The sequence below is a fragment of the Trachypithecus francoisi genome, unplaced genomic scaffold (genome assembly GCF_009764315.1).
Source record: "Trachypithecus francoisi isolate TF-2019V2 unplaced genomic scaffold, Tfra_2.0 Lachesis_group3, whole genome shotgun sequence".
Classification (NCBI taxonomy): domain Eukaryota; kingdom Metazoa; phylum Chordata; class Mammalia; order Primates; family Cercopithecidae; genus Trachypithecus; species Trachypithecus francoisi.
The window spans coordinates 53,918,094-53,945,597 of record NW_022681468.1 but is presented as its reverse complement, the minus strand read 5'-3'; the positions used below and the strand labels follow the sequence as shown (position 1 = coordinate 53,945,597).

At 40.5% G+C, this 27,504-nt stretch overlaps 1 pseudogene; it reads left to right on the top strand.

Annotated features, from left to right (window-relative positions):
* Nucleotides 1-23,347: 23,347 nt before the first annotated feature.
* LOC117071182 lies at nt 23,348-24,268 on the top strand (annotated as a pseudogene).
* Nucleotides 24,269-27,504: the final 3,236 nt, after the last annotated feature.

Genomic DNA, 27,504 nt, shown 5'->3' with positions numbered 1-27,504 from the left:
TCATGTAAGAGGGGGGTAGGGAAGAATAGTCATTCATGCTTTTGTCTGGCTCAGTGAATCTGCATTTTTTTAACATAAGATAACGTAGACAAAAATGGGACGGAGGAACAATTAGATACGCATTTGTGTCTGGCGGGCTGCGGTGACTGCACCTGTAAAGATAAGCTATCAATTTACATTGCCATATTTTTTTTTTTTTTTGTCAGATGGAGTCTCGCTCTGTTGCCAGGCTGGAGTGCAGTGGGGAGATCTCAGCTCACTGCAACCTCTGCCTCCTGGGTTCAAGTGATTCTCCTGCTTCAGCATCCCGAGTAGCTGGGACTACAGGTGCACGCTACCAGCCCAGCTAATTTTTTTATTTTTTATTTTATTTGTTTGCCTTATGGTGTTGCTTTATTCTGAGGTTTTTCTTTTTTTAAATTACACTTTTAAGTTCTAGGGTACATGTGCACAACATGCAGCTTTGTTACATAGGTATACATGTGCCATGTCGGTTTGCTGCACCCATTAACTCGTCATTTACATTAGGTATTTCTCCTAATGCTATCCCTCCCCCTGTCCCCCACCCCATGACAGGCCCCAGGGTGTGATGTTCCCCGCCCTGTGTCCATGTGTTCTCATCGTTCAGTTGCTGCCTACGAGTTAGAATATGTGGTGTTTGGTTTCCTGTCCTTGCAATAGTTTGCTCAGAATGATGGTTTCCAGCTTCATCCATGTCCCTGCAAAGGACATGAACTCATCCTTTTTTATGGCTGCATAGTATTCCATGGTGTATATGTGCCACATTTTCTTAATCCAGCCTATCACTGATGGACATTTGGGTTGATTCCAAGTCTTTGCTATTGTGAATAGTGCCACAGTAAACATACATGTGCACATGTCTTTATAGTAGCATGATTTATAATCCTTTGGGTATATACCCAGTAATGGGGTCACTGGGTCAAATGATATTTCTAGTTTTAGATCCTTGAAAAATCGCCACACTGTCTTCCACAATGGTTGAACTAGTTTACAGTCCCAACAACGGTGTAAAAGTGTTCCTATTTCTCCACATCCTCTCCAGCATCTGTTGTTTCCTGACTTTTTAATGAGCGCCATTCTAACAGGTGTGAGCTGGTATTTCATTGTGGTTTTGATTTGCATTTCTCTGATGACCAGTGATGATGAGCATTTTTTCATGTGTCTGTTGGCTGCATAAATGTCTTCTTTGGAAAAGTGTCTATTCATATCCTTTGCCCACTTTTTGATGGGGTTGTTTGTTTTTTTCTTGTAAATTTGTTTAAGTTCTTTGTAGATTCTGGATATTTGTCCTTTGTCAGATGGGTAGATTGCAAACATTTTCTCCCATTCTGTAGGTTGCCTGTTTACTCTGATGGTAGTTTCTTTTGCTGTGTAGAAGCTCTTTAATTAGATTCCATTTGTCAATTTTGGCTTTTGTTGCCTCTGCTTTTGGTGTTTTAGTCATGAAGTCCTTGCCCATGCCTATGTCCTGAATGGTATTGCTTAGGTTTTCTTCTAGGGTTTTTATGGTTTTAGGTCTAACATTTAAGTCTTTAATCCATCTGGAATTAATTTTTGTATAAGGTGTAAGGAAGGGATCCAGTTTCAGCTTTCTACATATGGCTAGCCAGTTTTCCTAGCACCATTTATTAAATAGGGAATCCTTTCCCCATTTCTTGTTTTTGTCAGGTTTGTCAAAAATCAGATGGTTGTAGATGTGTGATGTTATTTCTGAGGCCTCTGTTCTGTTCCATTGGTCTATATCTCTGTTTTGGTACCAGTACCATGCTGTTTTGGTTACTGTAGCCTTGTAATATAGTTTGAAGTCAGGTAGCATGATGCCTCCAGCTTTGTTCTTTTTGCTTAGGATTGTCTTGGCAATGTGGACTCTTTTTTGGTTCCATATGAACTTTAAAGTAGTTTTTTCCAATTCTGTGATGAAAGTCACTGGTAGCTTGATGGGGATGGCATTGACTCTATAAATTACCTTGGGCAGTACGGCCATTTTCATGATATTGATTCTTCCTATCCATAAGCATGGAATGTTCTTCCATTTGTTTATGTCCTCTTTTGTTTCGTTGAGCAGTGGTTTGTAGTTCTCCTTGAAAAGGTCCTTCACATCTCTTGTAAGTTGGATTCCTAGGTATTTTATTCTCTTTGTAGCAATTGTGAATGGGAGTTCACTCATGATTTGGCTCTCTGTTTGTCTGTTATTGGTGTATAGGAATGTGTGTGATTTTTGCACATTGATCTTGTATCCTGAGACTTTGCTGAAGTTGCTTATCTGCTTTAGGAGATTTTGGGCTGAGACGATGGGGTTTTCTAAATATACAATCATGTCATCTGCAAACAGGGACAATTTGACTTTTTCTTTTCCTAATTGAATACCCTTTATTTCTTTCTCTTGCCTGACTGCCCTGGCCAGAACTTCCAACACTATGTTGAATAGGAGTGGTGAGAGAAGGCATCCCTGTCTTGTGCCAGTTTTCAAAGGGAATGCTTCCAGTTTTTACCCATTCAGTATGATACTGGCTGTGGGTTTGTCATAAATAGCTCTTATTCTTTTGAAATACATTCCATCAATACCTAGTTTACTGAGAGGTTTTAGCATGAAGGGCTTTTGAATTTTGTCAAAGACTTTTTCTGCATCTATTGAGATAATCATGTGTTTTTTGTCATTGGTTCTGTTTATGTGATGGATTATGTTTATTGATTTGTGTATGTTCAACCAGTCTTGCATCCCAGGGATGAAGATGACTTGATCGTGGTGGATGAGCTTCTTGATGTGCTGCTGGATTCAGTTTGCCAGTATCGTTTTGAGGATTTTCGCATCGTTGTTCATCAGGGATATTGCACTAAAATTCTTTTTTTTTTTAATTGTATCTCTGCCAGGCTTTGGTATCAGGATGATGCTGGCCTCATAAAATGAGTTAGGGAGGATTCCCTCTTTTTCTGTTGATTGGAATAGTTTCAGAAGGAATGGTACCAGCTCCTCTTTGTACCTCTGGTAGAATTCGGCTGTGAATCTGTCTAGTCCTGGACTTTTTTTGGTTGGTAGGCTATTAATTACTGTCTCAGTTCCAGAGCCTCTTATTGGTCTATTCAGGGATTCAACTTCTTCCTGGTTTAGTCTTAGGAGGGTGTATGTGTCCAGGAATTCATCCATTTCTTCTAGATTTTCTAGTTTATTTGTGTAGAGGTGTTTATAGTATTCTCTGATGGTTGTTTGTATTTCTGTGAGGTCGGTGGTGATATCCCCTTTATCATTTTTTATTGCATCTATTTGATTCTTCTCTCTTTTCTTCTTCATTAGTCTTGCTAGCGGCCTATCTATTTTGCTGATCTTTTTTAAATATCAGCTCCTGGATTCATTGATTTTTTGAAGGGTTTTTTGTGTCTTTATCTCCTTCAGTTCTGCTCTGATCTTAGTTATTTCTTGCCTTCTGCTAGCTTTTGAATGTGTTTGCTCTTGCTTCTCTACTTCTTTTAATTGTGATGTTAGGGTGTCAATTTTAGATCTTTCTTGCTTTCTCTTGTGGGCATTTAGTGCTGTAAATTTCCCTCTACACACTGCTTTAAATGTGTCCCAGAGATCCTGGTATGTTGTGTCTTTGTTCTCATTGGTTTCAAAGAACATCTTTATTTCTGCCTTCATTTCATTATGTACCCAGTAGTCATTCAGGAGCAGGTTGTTCAGTTTCCATGTGGTTGTGTGGTTCTGAGTGAGTTTCTTAATCCTGAGTTCTAACTGATTGCACTGTGGTCTGAGAGACTGTTGTGATTCCTCTTCTTTTACATTTGCTGAGGAGTGCTTTACTTCCAACTATGTGGTCAATTTTGGAGTAAGTGTGATGTGGTGCTGAGAAGAATGTATATTCTGTTGATTTGGGGTGGAGAGTTCTGTAGATGTCTATTAGGTCCGCTTGGTCCAGAGTTGAGTTCAAGTCAAGTTTATTTGTGTAGAGGTGTTTATAGTATTCTCTGATGGTAGTTTGTATTTCTGTGGAATCAGTGGTGACATCCCCTTTATTATTTTTTATTGCATCTATTTGATTCTTCTCTCTTTTCTTCTTTATTAGTCTTGCTAGTGGTTTGTTGTGATTCCGGTTCTTTTACATTTGCTGAGGAGTGCTTTAGTGGGTGTCCTTGTTAGCCTTCTGTCTTGTTGATCTGTCTAATACTGACAATGGGTTGTTAAAGTCTCCCATTATTATTGTGTGGGAGCCTAAGTCTCTTTGTAGGTCTCTAAGGACTTGCTTTATGAATCTGGGTTCTCCTGTATTGGGTGCCTATATATTTAGGATAGTTAGCTCTTCTTGTTGAATTGATCCCTTTACCATTATGTGATGGCCTTCTTTGTCTCTTTTGATCTTTGTTGGTTTAAAGTCTGTTTTATCAGAGACTGGGATTGTAACCCCTGCTTTTCTTTCTTTCTTTTTTTTTTGCTTTCCATTTGCTTAGTAGATCTTCTTCCATCCCTTTATTTTGAGCCTGTGTGTGTCTCTGCATGTGAGATGGGTCTCCTGAATACAACACATTGATGGGTCTTGACTCTTTGTCCAATTTGCCAGTCTGTGTCTTTTAATTGGGTCATTTAGCCCATTTACATTTAAGCTTAATATTGTTATGTGTGAATTTGATCCTGTCATTATGAGGTTAGCTGGTTATTTTGCCTGTTAGTTGATGCAGTTTCTTCCTAGCATTGATGGTCTTTACAATTTGGTGTGTTTTTGCAGTGGCTGGTACTGGTTGTTCCTGTCCATGTTTAGTACTTCCTTCAGGAGTTCTTATAAGGCAGGTCTGGTGGTGACAGAATCTCTCAGTGTTTGCTTATCTGTAAAGGATTTTATTTCTCCTTCACTTATGAAGCTTAGTTTGGCTGGATATGAAATTCTGAGTTGAAAATTCTTTTCTTTAAGAATGTTGAATATTGGCCCCCAGTCTCTTCTGGCTTGTAGAGTTTCTGCCAAGCGATCCACTGTTAGTCTGATGGACTTCCCTTTGTGGGTAACCCGACCTTTCTCTCTGGCTGCCCTTAACATTTTTTCCTTCATTTCAACCTTGGTGAATGTGACAACTATGTGTCTTAGGGTTGCTCTTCTCAAGGAGTATTTATGTGGTGTTCTCTGTATTTCCTGAATTTGAATGTTGGCCTGCCTTGCTAAGTTGGGGAAGTTCTCCTGGATAATATCCTGAAGAGTGTTTTCCAACTTGGTTCCATTCTCCCCATCACTTTCAGGTAAACCAATCAAATCTAGAGTTGGTCTTTTCACATAGTCCCATATTTCTTGCAGGCTTTCTTCTTTTTTTTTTTTTTTTTTTTACTCTTTTTTCTCTAACCTTGTCTTCTCACTTTATTTCATTAATTTGATCTTCAATCACTGATACTCTTTCTTCCACTTGATCGAATTGGCTATTGAAGCTTGTGCATGCATCACATAGTTCTTGTGCCATGGTTTTCAGCTCCATTAGGTCATTTAAGGCATTCTCTACAATGTTTATTGTAGTTAGCCATTCGTCTAATCTTTTTTCAAGGTTTTTGGCTTCCTTGCGATGGGTTCAAACATCCTCCTTTAGCTTGGAGACGTTTGTGATTACTGAACTTCTGAAGCCTACTTCTGTCAGCTCATCAAAATCATTCTCCATCCATCTTTTTTCTGTTGCTGGTGAGGAGCTGTGATCCTTTGGAGGAGAAGAGGCTCTCTGGTTTTTAGAATTTTCAGATTTTCTGCTCTGGTTTCTCCCCATCTTTGTGGTGTTATCTACCTTTGGTCTTTGATGTTGGTGACCTACAGATGGGGTTTTGGTGTGGATGTCCTTTGTGTTGATGTTGATGTTATTCCTTTCTGTTTGTCAGTTTTCCTTCTAGAAGTCAGGTCCCTCAGCTGCAGGACTGTTGGAGTTTGCTGGAGGTCCACTCCAGACCCTGTTTGCCTGGGTATCACCAACAGAGGCTGCAGAATAGTAAATATTACATAACAGCAAATATTGCTGCCTGATCCTTCCTCTGGAAGCTTAGGGCCAGAGGGACACGTACCTGTATGAGGTGTCAGTCGGCATCTACTGGGAGGTGCCTCCCAGTTAGGCTACACGGGGGTTAGGGACCCACTTGAGGAGGCAGTCTGTCCATTCTCCAAGCTCAAACACTGTGCTGGGAGAACCACTGCTCTCTTCAAAGCTGTCAGATAGGGATGTTTAAGTCTGGAGAAGTTTCTGCTGCCTTTTGTTCAGCTATGCCCAGCCGCCAGAGGCGAGACTACAGAAGCAGCTGGCCTTTCTGAGCTGAGTTTAAGCTTCCCCAGCTGCTTTGTATACCTACACAAACCTCAGCTATGGCAGATGCCCCTCTCCCTGCCAGGCTGCTGCCTCACAGGTTGATCTCAGACTGCTGTGCTAGCAGTAAGCAAGGCTCCATGGGCTTGGGATCTGCCAAGCCAGGCTCTGGATATAATCTCCTGTGTGCCATTTGTTAAAACCATTGGAAAAGCACAGTATTTGGGTAGGAGCATCCTGTTTTTCCAGGTACCATCTGTCATGGCTTCCCCTGGCTAGGAAAGGGAAGTCCGCCTACCCCTTGCACTTCCCGGGTGAGGCGATGCCCCACCCTGCTTCAGCTCACCCTCCATGGGCTATACCCACTGTCCAACCAGTCCCAGTGAGATGAACAAGGTACCTCAGTTGGAAATGCAGAAATCACCTGTCTTCTATGTCAATCACACTGGAAGCTGCAGACCGGAGCTGTTCCTGTTCAGCCATCTTGGACTAATTTTTGTATTTTTAATAGAGATGGGGTTTCACCATCTTGACCAGGATGGTCTCAATTTCTTGACCTTGTGATCCGCCTGCCTTCGCCTCTCAAAGTGCTGGGATTACAGGCGTTAGCCACCACACCCAGCCGTCATGGTCAAATTTTAACAGAAACAGCTTAAAAGATCCTACAGCTCACTAGGAATTTCCTTGTGGGCAAAATATGGGGGAGGCATGTAGCTTTTCATCTTGTAACCATTTTATTTTGGAACCAAATAAGGGAGGCACGTTTGTGTGACCCAGTTGCCAGCTTGACTTTTCCATTTGGCTTAATGAGTTTGGGGTCCCAAGATTTAATTTCCTTTCACAAGACCTATCTGAAAGTCTCTGAAATTAGTAGAATGATTTCAGACACTATCTACTCATCTCCAAGCTTATCTGATTGTCTTTCAAAGAAAATGCACAAAGGTCTACAATCTCTTATGTTGTTAGATGTTGCCATGTGACTTCCTTCCCTTGTTAGGTCTAGTCATGTGACTCCCTTCCCTCATTAGGTGTAGTCATGTGATTTCCTGCCCTTGTTAGGTGTAGTCATGTGACTTCCTGCCCTCATTAGGTGTAGTCACCTGCCTTTGTTAGGTGTGACTGAGTTCTGGCTAATAAAATATGGTGAAAGTGAAGTACATTCACTTCCCAGGCATGTGCTCTTTGGTCTGCATGCCAAGGCCCAAGGCAACCTTGTCACAGGTAAAATAACAGATTCTTTATCTCTCGGGGTCCCTGAAGAACTGCCTGGAACAAAGACCGTATATGAGAGAGAAGTACACTTCTATTACGTAAAGTCACTCAACTGCTATTGTCACAGCAGCTAGTATGAACTAAAGCAAGATGTGATTAAAAAATTTGGGCACTATAACAACAAAAACTAAAACATACAGTACTGTCTTCATAGTTGGAGAGCAGGCAGCCAGAAAATTGAGATTGAGGGTTAGAAGGATGGAGACTTATGATTGGTAATGGCAAAACATTTGGAAAAATGTCAGTGATAACTTTTAAGTTAGATAAAATGCTTATTGGGCTTATAGTTCCAAGGAAAGAAATGGAATAAAAGAATATTAGTACATTTGGCCCTCCATGTCTGTGGGTTCCTCATCCGTGGATTCCACCAACCACAGATCAAAAATACTTGGAAAAAAATGGATGATTGCATTTGTACTGAACATGAACGGACTTTTTTCTTATCATTCCCTAAACGATACAGTGAAACAGCTATTTACATAGCATTTACAGTATGTTAGGTATCATAGTAATCTAGATAAGATTTAAAGTATAAAGGGGGATGTGTGCAAATACTATACCATTTTATTTTATTTTATTTTATTTTATTATATTATAGTTTTGAATCGAGTCTCGCTCTGTTACCCAGGCTGGAGTGCAGTGGCGCAATCTCTGCTCACTGTAACCTCCACTTCCCAGTTCAAGTGATTCTTCTGCTTCAGCCTCCCAGTTAGCTGGGACTACAGGTGTGCTCCACCATGCCTAGCTAAATATTTTTTTGTATTTTTTTTAGAGACAGGTTTCACCATGTTGGCCAGGCTAGTCTTGAACTCCTGAGCTCAAGTGATCCACCCACCTCACCCTCCCAAAGTAATGGGATTACAGATGTTAGCCACTGTGCTGGCTATTTTTATATTAGACTTGAGCATCCATAGATTTTGGTATCCATGACAATCTTGGAACCAATCCCCTGCAGATACCAAGGGACAACTGTACTATATATGTGTTGACAGCAGCTACATTTTGCAAGGCTTTAGGAGAAAGCACTTAAGCAAAAACTGCCCAGCTCAAAAGCAGAAATGAAAGAAAACAGAGTCCAGGAATCTGAATATTGAGAAGTAGGAAAAGCTGACTGCCACTGTAGTGAAAGCAGCAGGAAAATAAGTTGAAAAAAGATTTTGAGCAGTTAAAGCCCTTCAAGACTCAGTCTTAAGGCCAAGACTTCATTAAGGGTGTGGTGTTCCCTCCCAAGCCTCTGCAAGTCACCACCATTGAGTTGAAAAAAGAGTGGAAAAGAGTTAAGTGAGAACAAAATAAATTAGTCTTGAGAATTACATCTAGGAAAGAAATCTGAGTGTGGTTCTGGATATAAGGAACTTCCTGAAAGCAAATCAATTAGAAGCTATTAAGGAATTTGAAAGAATTGTACAGCGAAAGAACCATAAGAGCCTGAATGCTATAGGGAACCTCCTCTCTGATCTTAAAATAGAGCACTATAATTGAAGTGACACATCTGTGTCATGATAGAGCAACCTGGGCAGAATGGCCAAAGACTAGGGCCACGGTGAACCCCTATTTCCAGGCAGTCTCTGCCCTGAGTTTGGTAAAGCTGCTGCACAAGAGGCCAGGTTCTAAACATCGTTGGCCCACACATCAGGAAGAGTCCCACAGCATGAGGAAGGCAGCCCAGGCCTGCGACTTTCCCCTTGTTCTGTTGGCACTTGGTCCCAGACCTTCTGTGTAAAGCTTCTGGGTCGTGCCGCTGATCTGCAATAGGAAGTAGGGTTCAGGGGAGCTCGCCTCATCCATCTATCTCACAGCTGTTTCTTACTTCCAGCCCTTGGCCCTCCAAACTTAGGAGAGTTACTAAGGTTCCCTGAGGCTCACTTCCCTTTTTTATTTCTTTTCTTAAAAAAATTTTTTTAAACAGCTTTATTGAGATGTAATTTACATGCCGTAATACAATTCACCTATTTAAATTATATATCATCATCATAAAGCTGAAATTGTTCCCTGAATTAATTCAGGGTCTGTTAACATAGTTCTGATTGTTATTGCACACTATGGCCTTTGAAAAGACTTTCCCCCTTACCTATCATTATTGTCATCATCAACAGTAGCAACAGTAATGTTTTATTGAGCACTTATTATGTAATGGGCCAAGGATGGCAAACGGTATTTAGGAAATGATATTTATATATTTTAAGTTTTCTTTGCTATAATTAGGACAAAAAATTAAACTAATATCATCTATTGAAAATTCCTTAATAAACAGGTACATGACTGATAAACCAATAAATCAATACATTATTGATTACAAATGAAAAATTCTATGAAGAAAATTAACAGGGAAAAGTAAAAGAGGACAAGAGGGAGGAAACTACTTAATTAAAGAGATGTGGGAATAATTATACAAGGATAATTTTCCATTTAATCATTTATTGCAGTAAAATTCATTAGTAAGGTTTAAAAAACATTTTATACTTAACTCTTTTCATATTTTGGACATTTCAATGATGACCTAAAGTCAAGCAGGCAAATCAGTTTTCAATCCATTTTGCATTCCTGGAGAAAAGATTTTTTTTATGGTGAACAGGTGGGTCAACACCCAAAGGAGGTTGTACCCTGGGATAGGATGAAGTTATTAGCGCTGTTCACAAATATTGCCCTCTAGAAACATGGTAGGATTGTACTTCACTGCCCTTTTAAAGTTAGGCATGGTCACATGGTTTGCCTTGACCAAGGAGATGTGAGCAGAAGTGATGTGCGTCGCTCTGGGAGGAAGCTTCAAGAGCCAGTACTCTATTCGCATCTTTCCTTTCCACTACTACATGAACATGGAAGTCTTCCCCAGCCTGGCTCCCTAAGTGGTATGGCAAGCTGACTTCTGCCAACCTGCTTTGGGCTGTAGTGTAAATGAGCTAGAAACATTTGCTGTGCTAGGCCACTGAGATTCTGTAGTTGTTTAGCTTATTCCGTCTGTTTCAGAACCTAAGTCTCAGGATATGGTCACTTTATAAGATCAAAATAAACCAGTCCTTTCTAGGATTCATTTCCTTCCCCACACTCACAAGTCTCCAAGCTTCTAGTTCTCATGGCAGAGCCTCCCTGGCCATTTCCTTACATGGGGGCACCCAGCTGTCACTGTGTGAAGGATCCATGCACTACAGCCTTCCAGGACTGAAAGTCCCCTTGTCTTGGAAAGGGACTTCTTTTCACTTTGTGTGTAGCTCCTCCTTCATGTAGACTCTGAGTCTCAGGCACTTTCGGATGGTAGTGTTACTATGACCAGTAGCATTTGCCTTGGCACAGGAACTGAGCTCCTGAGATGGCTCAGCCCTTCTCTTTTCACTTTAGAGCAACTTTACATCTTCTCCTTCTCACCCTTTAATAGACACCCTCCCAGGTGGTTCAACTTCCCTGTCCCAGACCCTTCTATACAAGCTGTCCTGCTCCCATGTGCCAGGACTCTCTGAAAGGTTCTGCAGCTTGTCCCTGTCATCTCACTGAACCAGAGCGTGATTCTGACCATACTCCTGTTTCTTTTGTATCAGCAAAATTTTACCAATTTCATCTATTTATCTGACATTTTTGTCCGCCCTTTGTATTCTTATTGCACACTTCTTAGGGCTTTAGTAATAAGGTTCCTTACATCTGGAGAGTTGGGCTGTTACTATAAGTCGATATGTATCTAGCAGTCTCCCGGAGCTTGATATAGGAAAATTTAGGAAGTAAAATGTATAATTCTTGAATACAAAATGTCTACAACCTAGAGAAAGAACTTGTGTATGTAAAATAATGTGTGAATGAAGGAGTACTGCAGTTGAGCATTGTATATATAGCAGTAAACCGTATGTCATATGGTTTAGACAACTGAAAAATTAGGCAGTAATTGATTAGGCGCAAACTGCATAGTGATCATTTTATTAGCAAGGTATATAAGCCTTGATGAGGTGCTGAAGAAAAAGACTGCTGCATTCTCTTTCTCATCCTCTCGGGTGTGAAAGAACAATAGTTAAAGGGGACGTAGAAGGTAAAAGCCACTGATGAGATCAGCAGAAATGTGGAAATGGGACACCTTTGCTTCATTGGATGACAGAACCTGTACTGAGATGAACCTCCCAAGTTCACAAGTGGATACAGACAAACCAAACATTTACTGAAACTGTTTTCTTGAGATTCTATGAGAATTAGCAAGAGAACAAGTGAAAACCATGGCAAAATCAATCCTTTAAATTCATATCCTTGATCTTCGGTGTGAAGGTAGAGAATGCCTTTTAAAGCTACAGAGACTACAGAAATTAAAGGCTGTACGTCAGCTGAAAGGCAGAAACAACCAGTTTTGTTAGCCTCCTGTGGATACCCAAATGTATCCCAGAAAATGTCCTCTCTTCTAAGGAGATGTGGCTTTTGGTACATCCCCCTCTTCAGGGAGTCCCACAGCATCGATGCAGCTAAGCTCCTCCCTGTGGCTTTGTTGTTGTCTGAAACAGCATTCCAAAGAGGAATTTCTGTCTCTTATTCTTGCAGATGTGAAAAAGTTGGTGGGTATTGTATTGCTCTTTAGCAACAATCAACAAAACTTCTGGGAAAAGAAAAGGTCTCCAAGAAGGGGAAAAAGTGTGAGAAAAAGCAGCTGTTATCACACTTTTATCTTTTCTGAGCCATTATTTAGTTGTAGACTTCTCCAGATCAACTCCCTTCTCTAACCCTGCTCTACTCACTCATGAGGGGACAAAAGGTCAGCAGTTCCTGTGAACACATGGTGCGTTTTGACTTGGGCAGGACGAGCTTTCATACAAAACAGCTGAGACAGGGAATTCCGGGTCATGATTCTTTACCACCAGGCCCATTGCATCCACTCCAGCTCAGGCAGCATTTGCTCCCAGCCCTTTCCTCCTTTTGTCTCCCAAGGCTCCATCCTCTGCCCTTTCTGGCACCAAGCCATGCTGCCCATGCTGTTGTGCAATGGATGGGACTTTGGCTGGGCTGGATGCTGCCACCCAATCTCATTCCCTGCCCTGGTCTTGGCTCCCTCCCTGATGATCCTCGTCCTTGAGCCCCTGAAGGGCTCTTTATTCTCCACCACCTCGGTTCACAAGCTGGATCTGTGACCTCCTGAGGATTCCCGGGACTGACCCTGCACGCCCCAGGATTCTGTTTGTGTGTCCATATATCCTGTGTCTTGTGTGTCCATACATCTTCCATCCCTCTCCCTGGCAATCCCTGCCAAATGACCACCTCCATGCAGGCGATCCTCTCTTCTGAGCTTGTCAGCAACTGCTTGACATCTTCTTCTGGGTGCCCGGTGGCTCCTCATCTGTAATGTGTCTCAAACTCACCTTCTCTTTTCCAGTTCTCATATTGCCTTCTATCACTTCCCCAGTTCAGGTCTCAGGGTCTTTTCCACACAACCTCTTCTTCCTAGAATGTGTCCCCTCTCCCTGTCTCAGCCACATTCTGTGTATGGCTGCAGCCTCCTCATCCCTCTAGGATCAGCAGAATGTTGCCTGCCCAGATAACCTACCCCAGACCACCCTCTCTGAGTAGGTCCCTCCTCTTGTCCTCTCCTATCACTCTGTGAACTTCCATCACGACATTTCCAACTGCACTTGTAATTGTTTCATCTTTTCTTGTCTCTAGTCTGATTTCCTGACTATCCTCTATGCTCTGTCAGGCAGGGATGAAATCTGTTTTGTTCAGCACTGAATACTCTGAGTGCGATGCCTGACACATAGCAAGAACATAGTGATTATGTGCTGGTTGAGTGGATGGATCTTCCTGGTCACCCTGCTCTGAACTTTGTATATCTATTTTTTCCTCTTTTATGCTCTCCAAATCCAGTCTCATAACTGTTAACAATCTTGTTCAATATTGGCCCTCATTTTTGGATTCTTGTAATGGTTTCCTAACAAGTCTCCCATTTTATTGATTCCCCCTGCTGTCTCTGTCACCATTACTGCTTGGTGACTTTTTCTTGAAGTATTTATCATCATTGTTACTCTTCATATTCAAAAACCTTCTACTCCTCTTGGAACTTAGCCTGGCAATCAGGATTTCCTGATTGTGTTTTCCAGTCCATCCCCTCCAGATCCTCCACCTAGTCACGTCATGTTTCAGTCTCACCATTCGCACTCTCTGGCTGTGCCTGCGTCTGTGTGTCCTTCCCATCCACCTGCAAGCCCCACTCCCTCCTGGAATTAGATCCTGCTCTCTCAGAAGTCTCTACTTTTGTCTGTGTTCACTTACAACACATGACTTTCTACCTTGTACTATAGTTTGTTTTATATACACTCTATTTTTGTAAGTGGATGGCAAACTTCTCAAAGAGAAGACTATATTTCTGCACTTTGTTTACTCAATGCGTAGAAAATTTGGACTTAATAAATATTTGCTGAATGAATACGCAAGTAAATATAACCTAGAATGCAGATAAGCTACACTAAGTAGGATAAGAGATGGCAGGTACCGTGAGATGAGAGGAGTGGAACAGAGAGTCCAGAGTTTAAGACCTTTCTTGTTCTCTCAGAGAGGGCTCACTTAGTGTGGAGAACTTTCTCTTGAACTCCAAGCTTCTCTGTTACTTTCCTTATTAGACCTTGAAGTGGCAGTGAGGACCCTGGCTCACAGGCTGTTGTCAGGAATGGATGGGGTCTGACCCCTGGCTTGGCCTCCTGTTGTTTCACCCCCACTGCATTAGCTTAGAGCAGACAGAGTGGAATTTGCCTGAATCCAAAATGATCTCAAGAAAATAGGATCTGGATTGGAATTAGCCTACTGGAGAATAGAACAGTTACCAATTTTTCTTTAACTTTCTTTTCTCCCCTCCTCATCAGATATCAGAGTCTTAAGTCCTATTCAAATGGTAAAACCTTTTTTTAAATTAGGAAAGTTAAAATAAATGCTTTCTGAGACCTAGTTGGTATATTATTTTTTTCCTTGAGGCTCAGGACCTTTTATTAGCAGAACTTAGAGCAAGGTGGAAAATCGGTTTATCTCATGGGCTAGTTCCAACTGTGGGGAGGTTCCCTAGAGCACCTTTTCCTCAAATTATTTATCCTCTTGTATACAAGTGTCATGACCTGTTACTGTTGTCTGCCACGCATGCAGGAGGAGGGAGTGGAGCGCATACGTTATTTTATTTGGCATATGCCAATCACTTTGCTCATCACTGGGCATATGGGTCCAAAAGAAAGAGGAACAATTTGGCTTCCTGTAGCTCAGGCATTTGAGGAAGGCAGACAATTAAATTATGAATGTATGAAGAACCTTATGGGAGGGGAAGCACATAGAACTTTGGGAATATGTGATTGAAAAGAAACAGGAAAACTTAACCCCTGAAGTGGTACTAGTATTGTCATCCCCATTTTACTTATGCAAACATTGAGACTTAGAGAAGAAAATAAATTTGTCATGGGTCACATGTTGGCTGTAAGTTGCAGAATTAGGATTTTCACCTAGGATAGCCTTTCTTCAAAGATGCTGTTCCTGTGTTTCTCGCTTCATATAGAGATGTGAACATAAGCGAGCATACAGTGGTATACTCATTAGCTTGTGCTGTCTTATGAAAGGTAATTGTACATTTTCAGGAATTTTGCAAGCTTTCTGATATTGTGCTGAACTTGAAAGCAGTCATGGTTGGGAGTATCTACACCATAGAAATTGGCACCCACTATACATCAAAGATTTTTCTTCCCGAAAGAGCTGGTTGTTGAACACTGGCCAGCAAACAATGGATGTACCATACTACCACATGCTTTAAAAACTCACAAAATATAACTACATTTTTACAAAGAAGTAAATCCAGTGGATGTGAACTTTTTGTGGCATGGGAATCACTTTGGGAGGTGGGGGCTTGTTAAAAGGAGTTCGGGTTGAGTAAGTCTGGGCTATGAGAAGAATCTATATTTTCAAAAAGATCCAATGTGAAATGATAACACACTTTCGGACATACTCAAACTTTTCAAGTGAGTATTTTCCTTTTCTTGTGAACATTAGAGGTGCCAGGTGAACTTCCTAGGTCGGTGATTCAACCCTGACTATGCATTAGAATCACCTGGGGAGCTGATAAAACCTCTCAGAGCCCAGGCTGCCCCCCAGACCCGATTAAACCAGGACTTGAATCAAGGAACTGGTGTCATGTGCCCAACTATTTCAGAATTGCCATGTACAAGTGACTTCTGGGATTCTCGTTGTGCCCCTCCCACTTTTGAACTTGAGTGTCTACTGCAGTGATCTCAGTGTGGTCGTTATATGTTGGGTATATGGGCCAGACAACTCCAGTCTCCAGATTACAAGTCTTCAGATGAAGAGGAACTGTATTCAAAGAAACATACCTGATAGCTTCATATGCACCAAGGCATGATTTAGAAGATGAGATCCTGGACCTTCAGTCTGAGCCTGTTGCTATAATGAGATAAGAATCTTGGGGGTTGTAGGAGAGAGTGAGTGAACTTTGAATGTGGGAGGAATAGAAATAATTAGTGGCTAGAGGATGGGCTACAGCAGATTAAAGATGGCTACAAATTCTTTGATACCTCTCCCACTAGGAGGTGGGATTTATTTCCAATCCTTGTGGGTCTGGGCTGCCTGACTGCTTTTGCCAATAGAGAATGGCAGAAGTAACACTAAGCCTGGTCTTTAAAAAGAGTGGCAGTTTCTATCAGTTACTTGAGTCTCAAGCTATCTTTGACATATATGAAGATATTCCCTGAGGCTACGTGGAGACAGAGACGGGGAGAGACAAAGGGGGAGATAGAGGGGGGAGGGAGAGGGAGGGGGAGAGAGAGAGAGAGAAGAAAGGAAAGGGAAAGGGAGAGGGAAAGGGAAAGGGAGAGGGAAGGAAAGGAAAAAAAAACAGGTGAGCCCAGATTTTCATTTGTTCCTATCAAGGCAGCAAGTATGTGAATAAAGCATGTGAGTGAAGTCATCTTTGATTCTCCAAACCAGTTCAGCTGCCAGCTAAATGCCACCGAGTAATCCCAATTGACACCACAAGGAGCAGAAAAATCACCTGGTTAAGATTTGCTCCAATTTCTGTTTCTCAAAATTGTGAGCTCTCATGAAATAGCTGTTGTTTTCAGCTACTAAATTTTGTTGTGGTTTGTTATGCAGCAATAGATAATCAGAACTGTCCCCCAGGTGATTCTAATGTGCAGCACAGCCATTCAAAAACAGTTTCACCTGGGTAGTCATGAAGTTTTTTTCTGTTACCCTCTAGCCCATTATCCACATGTTACCCAACCATTTTCTTCTCTAATTCTGCAATTCCCTCGTTGAACTTAGTGGACCACAGGTATGATGGCTCCCTAAGTAAACAACTTTTATGTGGCTAAGGACATCTCATGCATTGGAAAGAACGATCCATTTCCCTCATTTAACATTCAATTAAGTGTCGTGGGCTTTTAAAAGAGACCAAGCACTGGACAGGATTGAGGAAAACTTGACAAAGTCCCGGCTTTGATATTACTACCTCTATGACCTTGGGCAAGTCATGTATCTTTTCCCCATCTTATTTTTTAATATTTATAAAATGAGGAAGTTAGATTACTTGTCTCTCAGTTGCCTTTCACTTGTGGGACTTTGAGATAGTGTAAGGATGTTGAATAGTAACAATGGGGAGAAATTCTTTCACAGAAAACACACAACTCGTCGTCAATTTCCTCTTGATTGCCCTGACTCAGTCTAGATATATACCCACCACCTCGGGGTGAAAAGTTGTGTCTACATCACTAGTAACATCCTTAGGCACTTAACTTCCTGAGGACGTATGCCCACTTTCAATGCACGAAGCTCAAGAAGAAAGAAAAAGAAATAAAATTGAATTCAACATCCATTCTTTCGTTCCATAATACTCAGTAGAGGCTTTGTGTTCCATGTGATTATGCCAGGAAAAAGATGTTCAATGCCATGGGCTGTTCCAGGGAATGAGAGGTAGAGTAATGAAATTCATGACATGTAAGTTTGGATTTACAAGTCAACAACAAATCCCTCTGTAAGTTTTCAGAATTTATCCACCTCAATGTTAAAAGCCGAAAGAAAGAGTTCTTTGTGTGGAAAGTGAAACCATACTCCATCCTAGGTCTTTAAATATAGTTGCTCACTTCCTTCAGCTCCAGTTAAGCACTGCTGACCTTTCCCAAAGTATTCTTTTCTGGCCTCCACTAATAGCAGAAGATCTAACCCACTGCTGTTAACAACACACATTACAAGATTTTGAAAGCTGAAAGTAGTAGCTCCATGCAAATTGGAGGGTTTTTAAAATTCCTTTATTTTAAAAGTTTAGGCATAATCTGGGGTGGAAGTTCATGTGTTCCTGGTAATTAAAAAGTCTAGGTCAAACTCTGCATGCCACAGGGAATCATAAAAAAAAAAAAACCTCTGTTCTTCCTCCCCCCACCATCATAAATCAGAACCAGAGAATTCCCCAGTGAGAATATATCTCTCATCTTTCACTCAGAACAAAAAGCAGCAGTACAAAACATGAACTGCATGGTGTTTGCTACCCTCGGGTGTCAGCTGCTAGCATGAGCATTGCCATTTGTATTCAAGGGATCTTTTATTCCCAGTTGCATGAGCCAAGCCACAGGGCTTGCAAGAATGCTTGGGATGCTTCTTGTGGACTCGGGGCACAAAGAATCTGTGGTGTGGCTCTGAAATGGGAACCATTAAAGACAGAAGAACTGAAGGGATGTTTATTATGTTAGTAAGGACATTGCAATTCATGTATGGAGTATGTATGTATACAGAAGATTGTGTGTGTGTGTGTGTGTATGAGGATATGTATATGCTGACTTTTAAAGTCTCTCTCTTTTTTTAGACAACTGAGGTTATTGTTTTCTACATATATCCCAGAAGAGTGTCAAAATGGCTTAATGGGCAGCGAGCCATCATACCTGTGGTTGGCCAAATTCAACAAGGGAATTGTAGAATTAGAGAAGGGGCCTGTGTTTTTCTTATTAATGGTTAAGCTGTTGCCCCGATAAGAGATTTTCAAAGTTTGCAAATAGGAAACTAGTCACCCAAGCTGGAAGTTCTTCCAAAATCAACTCCCTATTTCACTCAGTATTGAGCAATTTTAGTATGTCAGTGGCTCTACCAGAAATTGTTTTCCATGAAACATGCAAATTGATATGTTTTCAACTCATTCTCTCTCTCCTAAAAACACTGCAGAAAAGTCACCCACAATACTACCCGGTACAGAAAGGGAAAAGTTTGAAACATCTTTGTTTACATCAAAGTCAGGGAAACCGTTTCATACTCTGAATGTTCTTGAGATGATTAATGCCTGCATTGATAGCACCTCTTTCTTAACCAAGGTTGCAGTGAAAGTGAACTTGAGTTTATAGTTGGTGGTTCGTAACTGAAACCTCATAGATTCAGGTCTACAGAAATAAAGCTGATAATACAAACGAGACCTTGAATTTTACCTGAAGTTGGTGATAGACTCCCCTTAGCTATTTTCCCTTTGTTTAATTTTTCCAAATTACAGATGAATTTACGAGCAGTTTAGGGTAAAGGAGACCCTAAGGATAGGTCAATTTTTCTTAATCCCATGTAACTAACAAATAGAGGTCATATGCAAGTAGAATCGTTTTTAGGTGTCAGGCTAAAAGAGTTCTTGATGAGATTGCTCATGTGGAGAGAAAGTACCCCTTTTAAAGTCATCCACTTTGCAAGGGTGCCATTGAGCTGTGTGAGCTAAATAAGGCTTGTACAGTTACTGCATTACTTCCCTTCCAGCCCTGGAGACTACAAGCAAAGGAAGATACTTCCTTATTTAATTTGATAATGGTGCTAAATGAAACAAATAACACATAACGACAAGCTCTTTTGAGTTAGAGAATCAAAAGAAGCCAAGAGGTATTAATAGCAGAAAACATTGAATTAAGATACAGTAATGACTCTATTGTTCAAATTGATCCAGTTCTTTATTTACAGTATTGAAAAGATAGAGAGTAGTGGAAATGCTGCCTTTGGTGACGGTTCAACCTCAATGGATCAAATCCAGCTTCATTTATGGCCTGACCATATACATGGAAATGATGTCTAATGTAAGGCTCCCCTGGCAGTACTTGTAATTTACAAGATTGATTTGTTTTTCCTCTGAAGAGCTGTTAAATGTGATTAATTCAACTGAAACTCAGGAAAATTCCCCGTTTTCTTTTGCAAACAGAGGTAGAGGAATTCACAATGATCTGGAACACAGAATCATCAGTCATAAGGTCAGTCCCCTGCTTTGACCTTTGCCAAATGGTGAATTGACTGACTTTTCCCAGTATGAAACATGAGGCCCAATGCCTGACACTCAAATGTGAAGATACCCAGGGCCCATGTTAATTGTTAACTTCATGATTTCTACACCAAACACAGGGCTTACTTTTAAGCATCTGCAGAAAATGATCTTTATTGTCACAGGAAACCTAAAAATAACCATAACCTTGAATACTCAGATCGTTGAGCTTGGTTAAGACACCAACCAAACTGCGGTATCGCGGTCACGGACAGCCTCTGGGAGGAATAGAATTCTGTCTGCCCTGGGTGCTGGGTATATGAATAGGGCTGGGAAAGCAGGCAAGTCTAAGGTCTCCGTGGAGCTCAATCCAGGGGACAGGGCCTATCCTGGGAGCCTGACGTGAAAGTTTCCTGTCCATTTCTGTTGCTGGCTTTGCTTTCGTGAGCAGACAATTCACAACAAATGAAATAGAGATGGCCCTTAAACATGAAACTTGTTCACACTCACTCATAATTAGAGGAATACAATTAAAACAACACTGAGATACTATTTCTTGCCTGTCAGCCTGGCAAAAATTAATAAATTTTACAACATATTCTGTTACATGCATTGCTGGTAGGATGTCAAGCTGGTACAACCTTTTAAAAGTGAAATTTGGCATTATTTTACAAAGCTACATGTACGTTTACTGTTTGACTCAGAAATCTCATTGTAGAAATCTAGCCGAAAATTTACTTCCAATGATGTGACAGTACATATATACAAGATTGTTCATTGAAGCATCATTTGTAATTGCAAAATATTGGAATCAATCTAAATGCCTACAGATAGAAGAATGATTGAATAAAACCATGGCTCATTGAGACATGGGGTACTATGTACCTGTAAAAAAAAAAAAAAAAAAATGAGGAAAGTCTCCTAAAATAATAGGTAGTGATTTTCCAGGACATACTTTTAAGTGAAAAAAGTAAAATGCAAAGAATATGTATAGTATACTATGCTTGATGTAAGAAAAAAATGGAATACTAAAAGCATATACACATATCTGCTCATTTGCCTAAGTATGCTATGCCTATTTACATACAGCTTCACTAATGGAATGTGTTGTAAAATTTATTAATTTTTGCTAACCCGACAGGGAATATATACAGAAAAAATAAGCCAGGGGTAATGAGATTGGTTACCTACAGTGGGTAGATGGAAACAGGGTGGAAAGAATGGGAAATAAGAACAGAGTGGTAGGAGCAAGGTATGAGCAGAGCAGCACTTTTCTGAATATGCCTTTACCATATAGCTCTGACGCTTAGAACTATGGGAATGTCCCCCCTCCCATTATAATTAATTAAATTCAATGCAGATGCTGAGGGAACCCCAAATAGAACACAACAGTAAGAAAAGTAGCGTTGGAAATAGTATTTTGATTATATACTATAGCACTAAAGACTACTGTACACAAGTATTATAAAACAAACAGTATGCAAATATCTTAATCTATTTGGTAAATACTCATGGGGATATGCTTTAGCAATTCTGAAGCTACAGATCTACTAGGACTGAACAAATAGATAAAAACATTATGAATAATGAGAGCCACATTTTTCAAGTAGAAGAAATAAGTTAAAAATAAGGAAGGGGGAGGAAGCTAGAACAAACCTTATAGGGTTAGAATAGGAGGTATCAGCATAAACTCATGATTTTTATTATGTACACAGATGGCATAAAGAAGTAAATATAGATGTATATATACATATGTAATATACAGGCACCTATTTCCTGTACCTCATGACATCCCACTAGCAATGAGCACGTCTAGCATCTATATTTTGGTTATTAAATGCCATTCTTCAATGAAATGAACCAGAGTTCCTCGTAGAATTGGTTGACTCCAGGATTGAGCCAGTGAAATGATAAGAATAGTCTGGAACATCTTGTGGTGCCAGAAGGTAAGGAAGTACTCAAAAACTGATGGGGACGTGCTGGAAGAATGTAAGAAACTTGAAGGGGTTCCTTTTGTAGTAAAAATAGGAACAATTTGAGCAACAACAATTAAAAAATTGTAATAATGGATCATACTCAAAAAATTAAGTATCTATGGCTCTAAATTGATATAAGTAATTGAATGAATAATTAAGAGGGTGAGAAAGGACAATTCTTTCTTACAGTAGGATTCTGATTAATAAATGTAGAGGAAATTATTTAAATAAAAATTATTCTTAGGCAAATAGCAATAACTGTTTAGATAAGAACCATCATTGGGCACTGAAATTAATGAGCAAAAATATAAGAAATAAGACTATTTGCATAGTCTTAGATTTTCTCTCCTAATGATTACAAAGGGGAAAAAAATGTCTTTTTGGTAGAAAAACCTGGTGTGCATCACCTTACCCAAGTCATCAAAGTTAGTATCACCTAATATTGTATATCTCTTGATATGGGACACTGGGAAGGGCACAACATCTCCTCTATGTTATTCTTGCAAAAAAGTATAATTATGAGAAATTATCGATCAAAATCTAGGGAGATTTTTCAAAATAACTGGCTAGTAGGCTTCAAAACTGTCACTGTTGTAGGAGACAAAAAAGAGTAAGGTGCTGTCACAAATTAGAGAACACTTAGGACTCATGACAACCGAATACAACGTGGAATCCTGGATCATACCAGTAAAAAAGACATTAGTAGAGAAACTGGCAAAATTATTTCAGTAGGGTCTACGGATTAGTTAGTGGTATTGTATCAATGTTAATTTCCTGATTTTGATCATCTTACTAAGACTATATAAGATGTGGTCAGGAAAACTGGGTAAAGGATATCAGGGATCTCTGAACTTTGCAACTTTTCTCTAAGTCCAGAATTATTTCAAAATTTAAAAATCAGGCTGGGCGTAGTGACTCATGCCTATAATCCTAGCACTTTGGAAGGCTGAGGTGGGAGGATCACTTGAGCCCAAGAGTTCCGGACTAGCCTGGGCAACATGGCGAAACCCCATCTCTATTTAAAAAAAAAAAAGAAAGAAACAAGGTGTAAATATTAAAAAGAAATAGCTGGTAAAGAGGAACAAAGGGAAGTACAAGTAAACATTTGCTTTTTATTAGACACCTTAAGAGTCCAAGTCTTGAATTTTTACTACTGAAAACAGTACGAACTACAAACGATCATGTTTACTTTAACTTAAATCATATTCAAAACTATTACTAAATAGTGCTAACTAGAACCTGGGAAGGGCAGAGGAAAGGGGAGATAAGGAAAGGTTTTTTTAACCAATACGAAATTGCAGCTAGATAAGAGGAGTAAGTTCTAGTGTTCTATAGCACTGTAGGGTAACTATAGTTATTATTTATTTGATATTTTTGATGGCTACAAGAGAGAACTTTGAATGTTCTCAACACAATAAATGTTTGAGGTGACACTAATTATCTTGATTTGATCATTATGCATTGTACACAGATATTGAAATATCACACTGTACTCCATAAATATTTACAATTATTACGTGTCAACTAAAGAAGACTATTCATACTAAGAAAATGCTCTTAAAAAATGACTCTGAGTATTTTGCCTGCTTCCTGATGAGTGAGGAGACCGGTGATCTGATTCTTGGACTACCTTAGCCACATGGCCCCCAAGCACCTGTCTCCACTCCTGCCTCAAATGAAGAAACCAAGACCACCTCTTGCCCTGAGGCCAGAGAAGACATCGACCTCTGCAGGCTTGCCAAAGAAAGGAGAAAAAGAAGAGCAAGAAGCAGTTGAACACATTGATAAAGTACAAAATGAAATAGACAGACTTAATGAATAAACCAGTGAGGAAATTTTGAAAGTAGAACAGAAATATAACAAACTCTGTAAATAATTTTCTCAGACGAGGTCAGAATTGAGTGCCAAAATCCCAGATTTTTGTGTAACAACATTTGTCAACCATCCCAAAGTGTCTGCACTCCTTGGGGAGGAGGATGAAGAGCCACTGCATTATTTGACCATAGTTGAAGTGATGGAATTTGATGACATTAAATCAAATTGCCAAATAGATTTTTATTTTGATGAAAATTCTTACTTTGGAAATAAAATTCTCTCCAAAGAATTTCCTCTGAGTGAGAGGGGTGATCCATCTTCAAAGTCCACTGAAATCAAATGGAAATCTGGAAAGCATTTGACAAAACATTCAAGTTAAACACAGAATAAAGCCAGCAGGAAGCAGCAGCATGCGGAATTAGAGAGCTTCTTTACCTGGTTTACTGACCATTCTGATGCAGGGCCTAAAGAGTTAGGAGAGGTCATCAAAGATGATATGTGGCCAAACCTTTTACAGTACAACTTAGTTCCCAATATGGATGATGAAGAAGGAGAAGGAGAAGATGATGATGAAGATGAAGAAGGAGAAGGAGAAGATGATGATGATGAAGAAGAGGAGGAAGGATTAGAAGGTATTGATGAAGAAGGGGATGAGGATGAAGGTGAAGAAGATGAAGATGATGAAGGGGAGGGAGAGGAGGATGAAGGAGAAGATGACTAACAGAATACTGATAGATTCCAACCTTCTTTTTTTAAATTATTATACTTTAAGTTGTAGGGTACATGTGCACAATATGCAGGTTTGTTACATAGGTATACATGTGCCATGCTGGTTTGCTGCACCTATCAACTTGTCATTTACATTAGGTATTTTTCCTAATGCTATCCCTCCCCCAGCCCCCCACCCCTCGACAGGCTCCGGTGTGTGATGTTCCCTGCTCTGTTTCCATGTGTTCTCATTGTTCAGCTCCTACCTATGAGTGAGAACATGCAGTGTTTGGTTATCTGTCCTTGTGATAGTTTGCTGAGAATGACAGTTTCCAGCTTCATCCATGTCCCTGCAAAGATTCTATCTCCTTTTGAGATGAAGTCTCACTCTGTCACCCTGGCTGGAGTGCAGTGGTGTGATCTTGGCTCACTGCAACCTCCGCCTCCCAGGTTCAAGCAATTCTCCTGCCTCAGCCACCCAAGTAGCTGGGACTACAGGCGAGTGCCACCACACCCAGCTAACTTTTTCTGTTTTTAGTAGAGACAGGGTTTCACCATGTTGGCCAGGATGGTCTCGATCTCCTGACCTTGTGATCCGCTCACCTCAGCCTCTCAAAGTGCTGGAATTACAGGCGTGAGCCACTGCACCTGGCCCCAACCTTCTTTTTTTTTTTTTTTGCGACAGAGTCTGGCTCTGTTGCCCGGGCTGGAGTGCAGTGGCCGGATCTCAGCTCACTGCAAGCTCCGCCTCCCGGGTTCACGCCATTCTCCTGCCTCAGCCTCCCGAGTAGCTGGGACTACAGGCGCCCGCCACCTCGCCCGGCTAGTTTTTTGTATTCTTTAGTAGAGACGGGGTTTCACCGTATTAGCCAGGGTGGTCTCGATCTCCTGACCTTGTGATCCGCCCGTCTCGGCCTCCCAAAGTGCTGGGATTACAGGCTTGAGCCACCGCGCCCGGCCCCAACCTTTTTTAAAAAATTTTCTCCACCCCTGGGAGCAAGTTGCAGTTTTCCGTTTACCCTTTTTTTCCCCTCTTGTGCTCAATCGCCCGGTTCTTGTGGACTCTTTTCTCTACACCATGGTTCTCAACTTATTTTGGGAGAAATACCTTGAGCAGAATACAATGGAAAAAGTGTCTCTACCCCTTTCTGTTGGAAATTCATTTTCATCCCTTCCTGTCTGAACAGAAACTGTACAGAATCAACACCATTGAGCTCTGAGGGAAAAAAGAAAAACCTGTTCCCTTTGCTCTGCTGGAAGCTGGAAGGTGCGAGGTCGCTGTGTAGCAGTGCACAGAATTCTAGCTTCTTTTCTCCTTTCTCTGTACATTGGGCTCAGAGAGTATACTGTGTCTCTATGTGAATATGCACAGTTAGCATTTCCCAACATGCATCTGTCTACTTTCTTTTGTTTAAAAAAAGACAAAAAAGGTTTAAAAAATGGAGTTATAGAAGGTCAGCAAAGGGTGAGATGTTTGGGCGGGTTAAGTGGGCATTTTGACAGCATGGCTTCTCCTCTGGCATGTTCAACTGTGATATTTGACAGACATCCTTACAGTTTAAGATGACACTTTTAAAATAAATTCTCTCCTAATGATGGCTTGAGCCCTGCCACTCAATGGGAGAATCAACAGAACCCGTAGGATCTTATTTGGAATTGACATTCTCTATTGTAATTTTGTTCCTGTTTATTTTTAAATTTTCTTTTTGTTTCACTGGAAAGGAAAGATGATGCTCAGTTTTAAAGGTTAAAAGTGTACAAGTTGCTTTGTTACGATAAAACTAAATGTGTACACAAAGGATTTGATGCTTTTCTCTCAGCATAGATATGCTTACTATGACCTTCCAAGTTTGACTTGTATAACATCACTGTCAAACTTTGTCACCCTAACTTCATATTTTTTGATACACACTTTGCAGGAAAACCTCAGGGCTATGTGGATTTAGTAATGGGAGTTGAATCAATCTATTAATATCTCCCTACCTGGGAAACATGGGTACAATTCGCCATTGGTTTCTGATAGTATTCACATCATTTGGGATACCAGAATGCTCAATACTCAGTTCTGAGTGCGTTGTGCCCTTGACTTTTAATCTCCAGGTGGCAGTTTTTAAAATTCACCTTTCACCAGGATATAAAGTAATAGTGCTTGCCACCACCATCAGATAGACCTGGTGTTTTAATGCCAAGTTATATATGGGACAGTTGCTGGCATGTCTTCATTGGCTATGTAAAATGTGGCCAAGAAGATAGGCTCTCAGAGTAAGAAGTCTGTGTTAATTAGGAGTGACTGTCCCAGCTCTCTGGTGTAAAGTTCTCAAATATGACTGTATAAATCTGGGTGGGGTAATGGACTCAGCTCTGTCTGCTCAATGCCATTGTGCAGAGAAGAAGTGTAATGCGTAAGCTTTTTAATGTTAAAATATAATAGCTGAAATTAAATGCCACTTTTTCAGAGGAGAATTAATGGACAATCTGGTGAAATTCAAAGCTTTTTGATGTATAAAACTTGATAAATGGAACTATCCCACCAATAGGCAAAAGTGTAACAACCTATCTAGATGGATAGTATGTAATTTCTGTACAGGTCTCTGTTTAGTAAATACATAATTCCAGATTCCTGTACAGGGATCAGGAATCTGGCTCCAATAAAGGAACATAAAGTGTTTTTTGGGGAAAAATGACTCTAAGAGATTGGCTCATTTTTCCTCACCTGGTGAAGCACAGCTAGAAATAAGAGATAAGCCAAAGAGACATTTTATGCGTATGTCTCAAATTCTGTGCACGCAAGGCTCTTTGCTTTATTCCAAGGAGGTACGTCAGTCTTTATTCAGAGCCTTTTCTTTCTTAATTCATATAAAGCTCTGTCAAGGTTGGCTTTAGGTTTTTAGTTCAGAAGAGAGTAATGTTGCATCAGACTACTATGAAGGCAGGTCCACAGTAAGTGACCCACTAATGTGTTCACCAGGTCACATGGCTTTGTAAAATTTCTAAAGGAAAGATATCTTAATCACAATTGGTTCAGACTGCCTGCGGCCACTCTGACTTGCCCTCCAGCACATATCACCTCATGTCGGATGGCAATGAAGAGGCTGCAGGCATTTTTTGAGCTATAGCTAAGTAGAAGTCAATTAGGGTTTGTTGGAATATATATGTATATTTTATAGTTACTTCTGTGTATTATTGAATTATTGCTAGCTTAACCAGAGTAGGAATGTCTTCCAGGAATATGCCCACTGTCCAATTTGG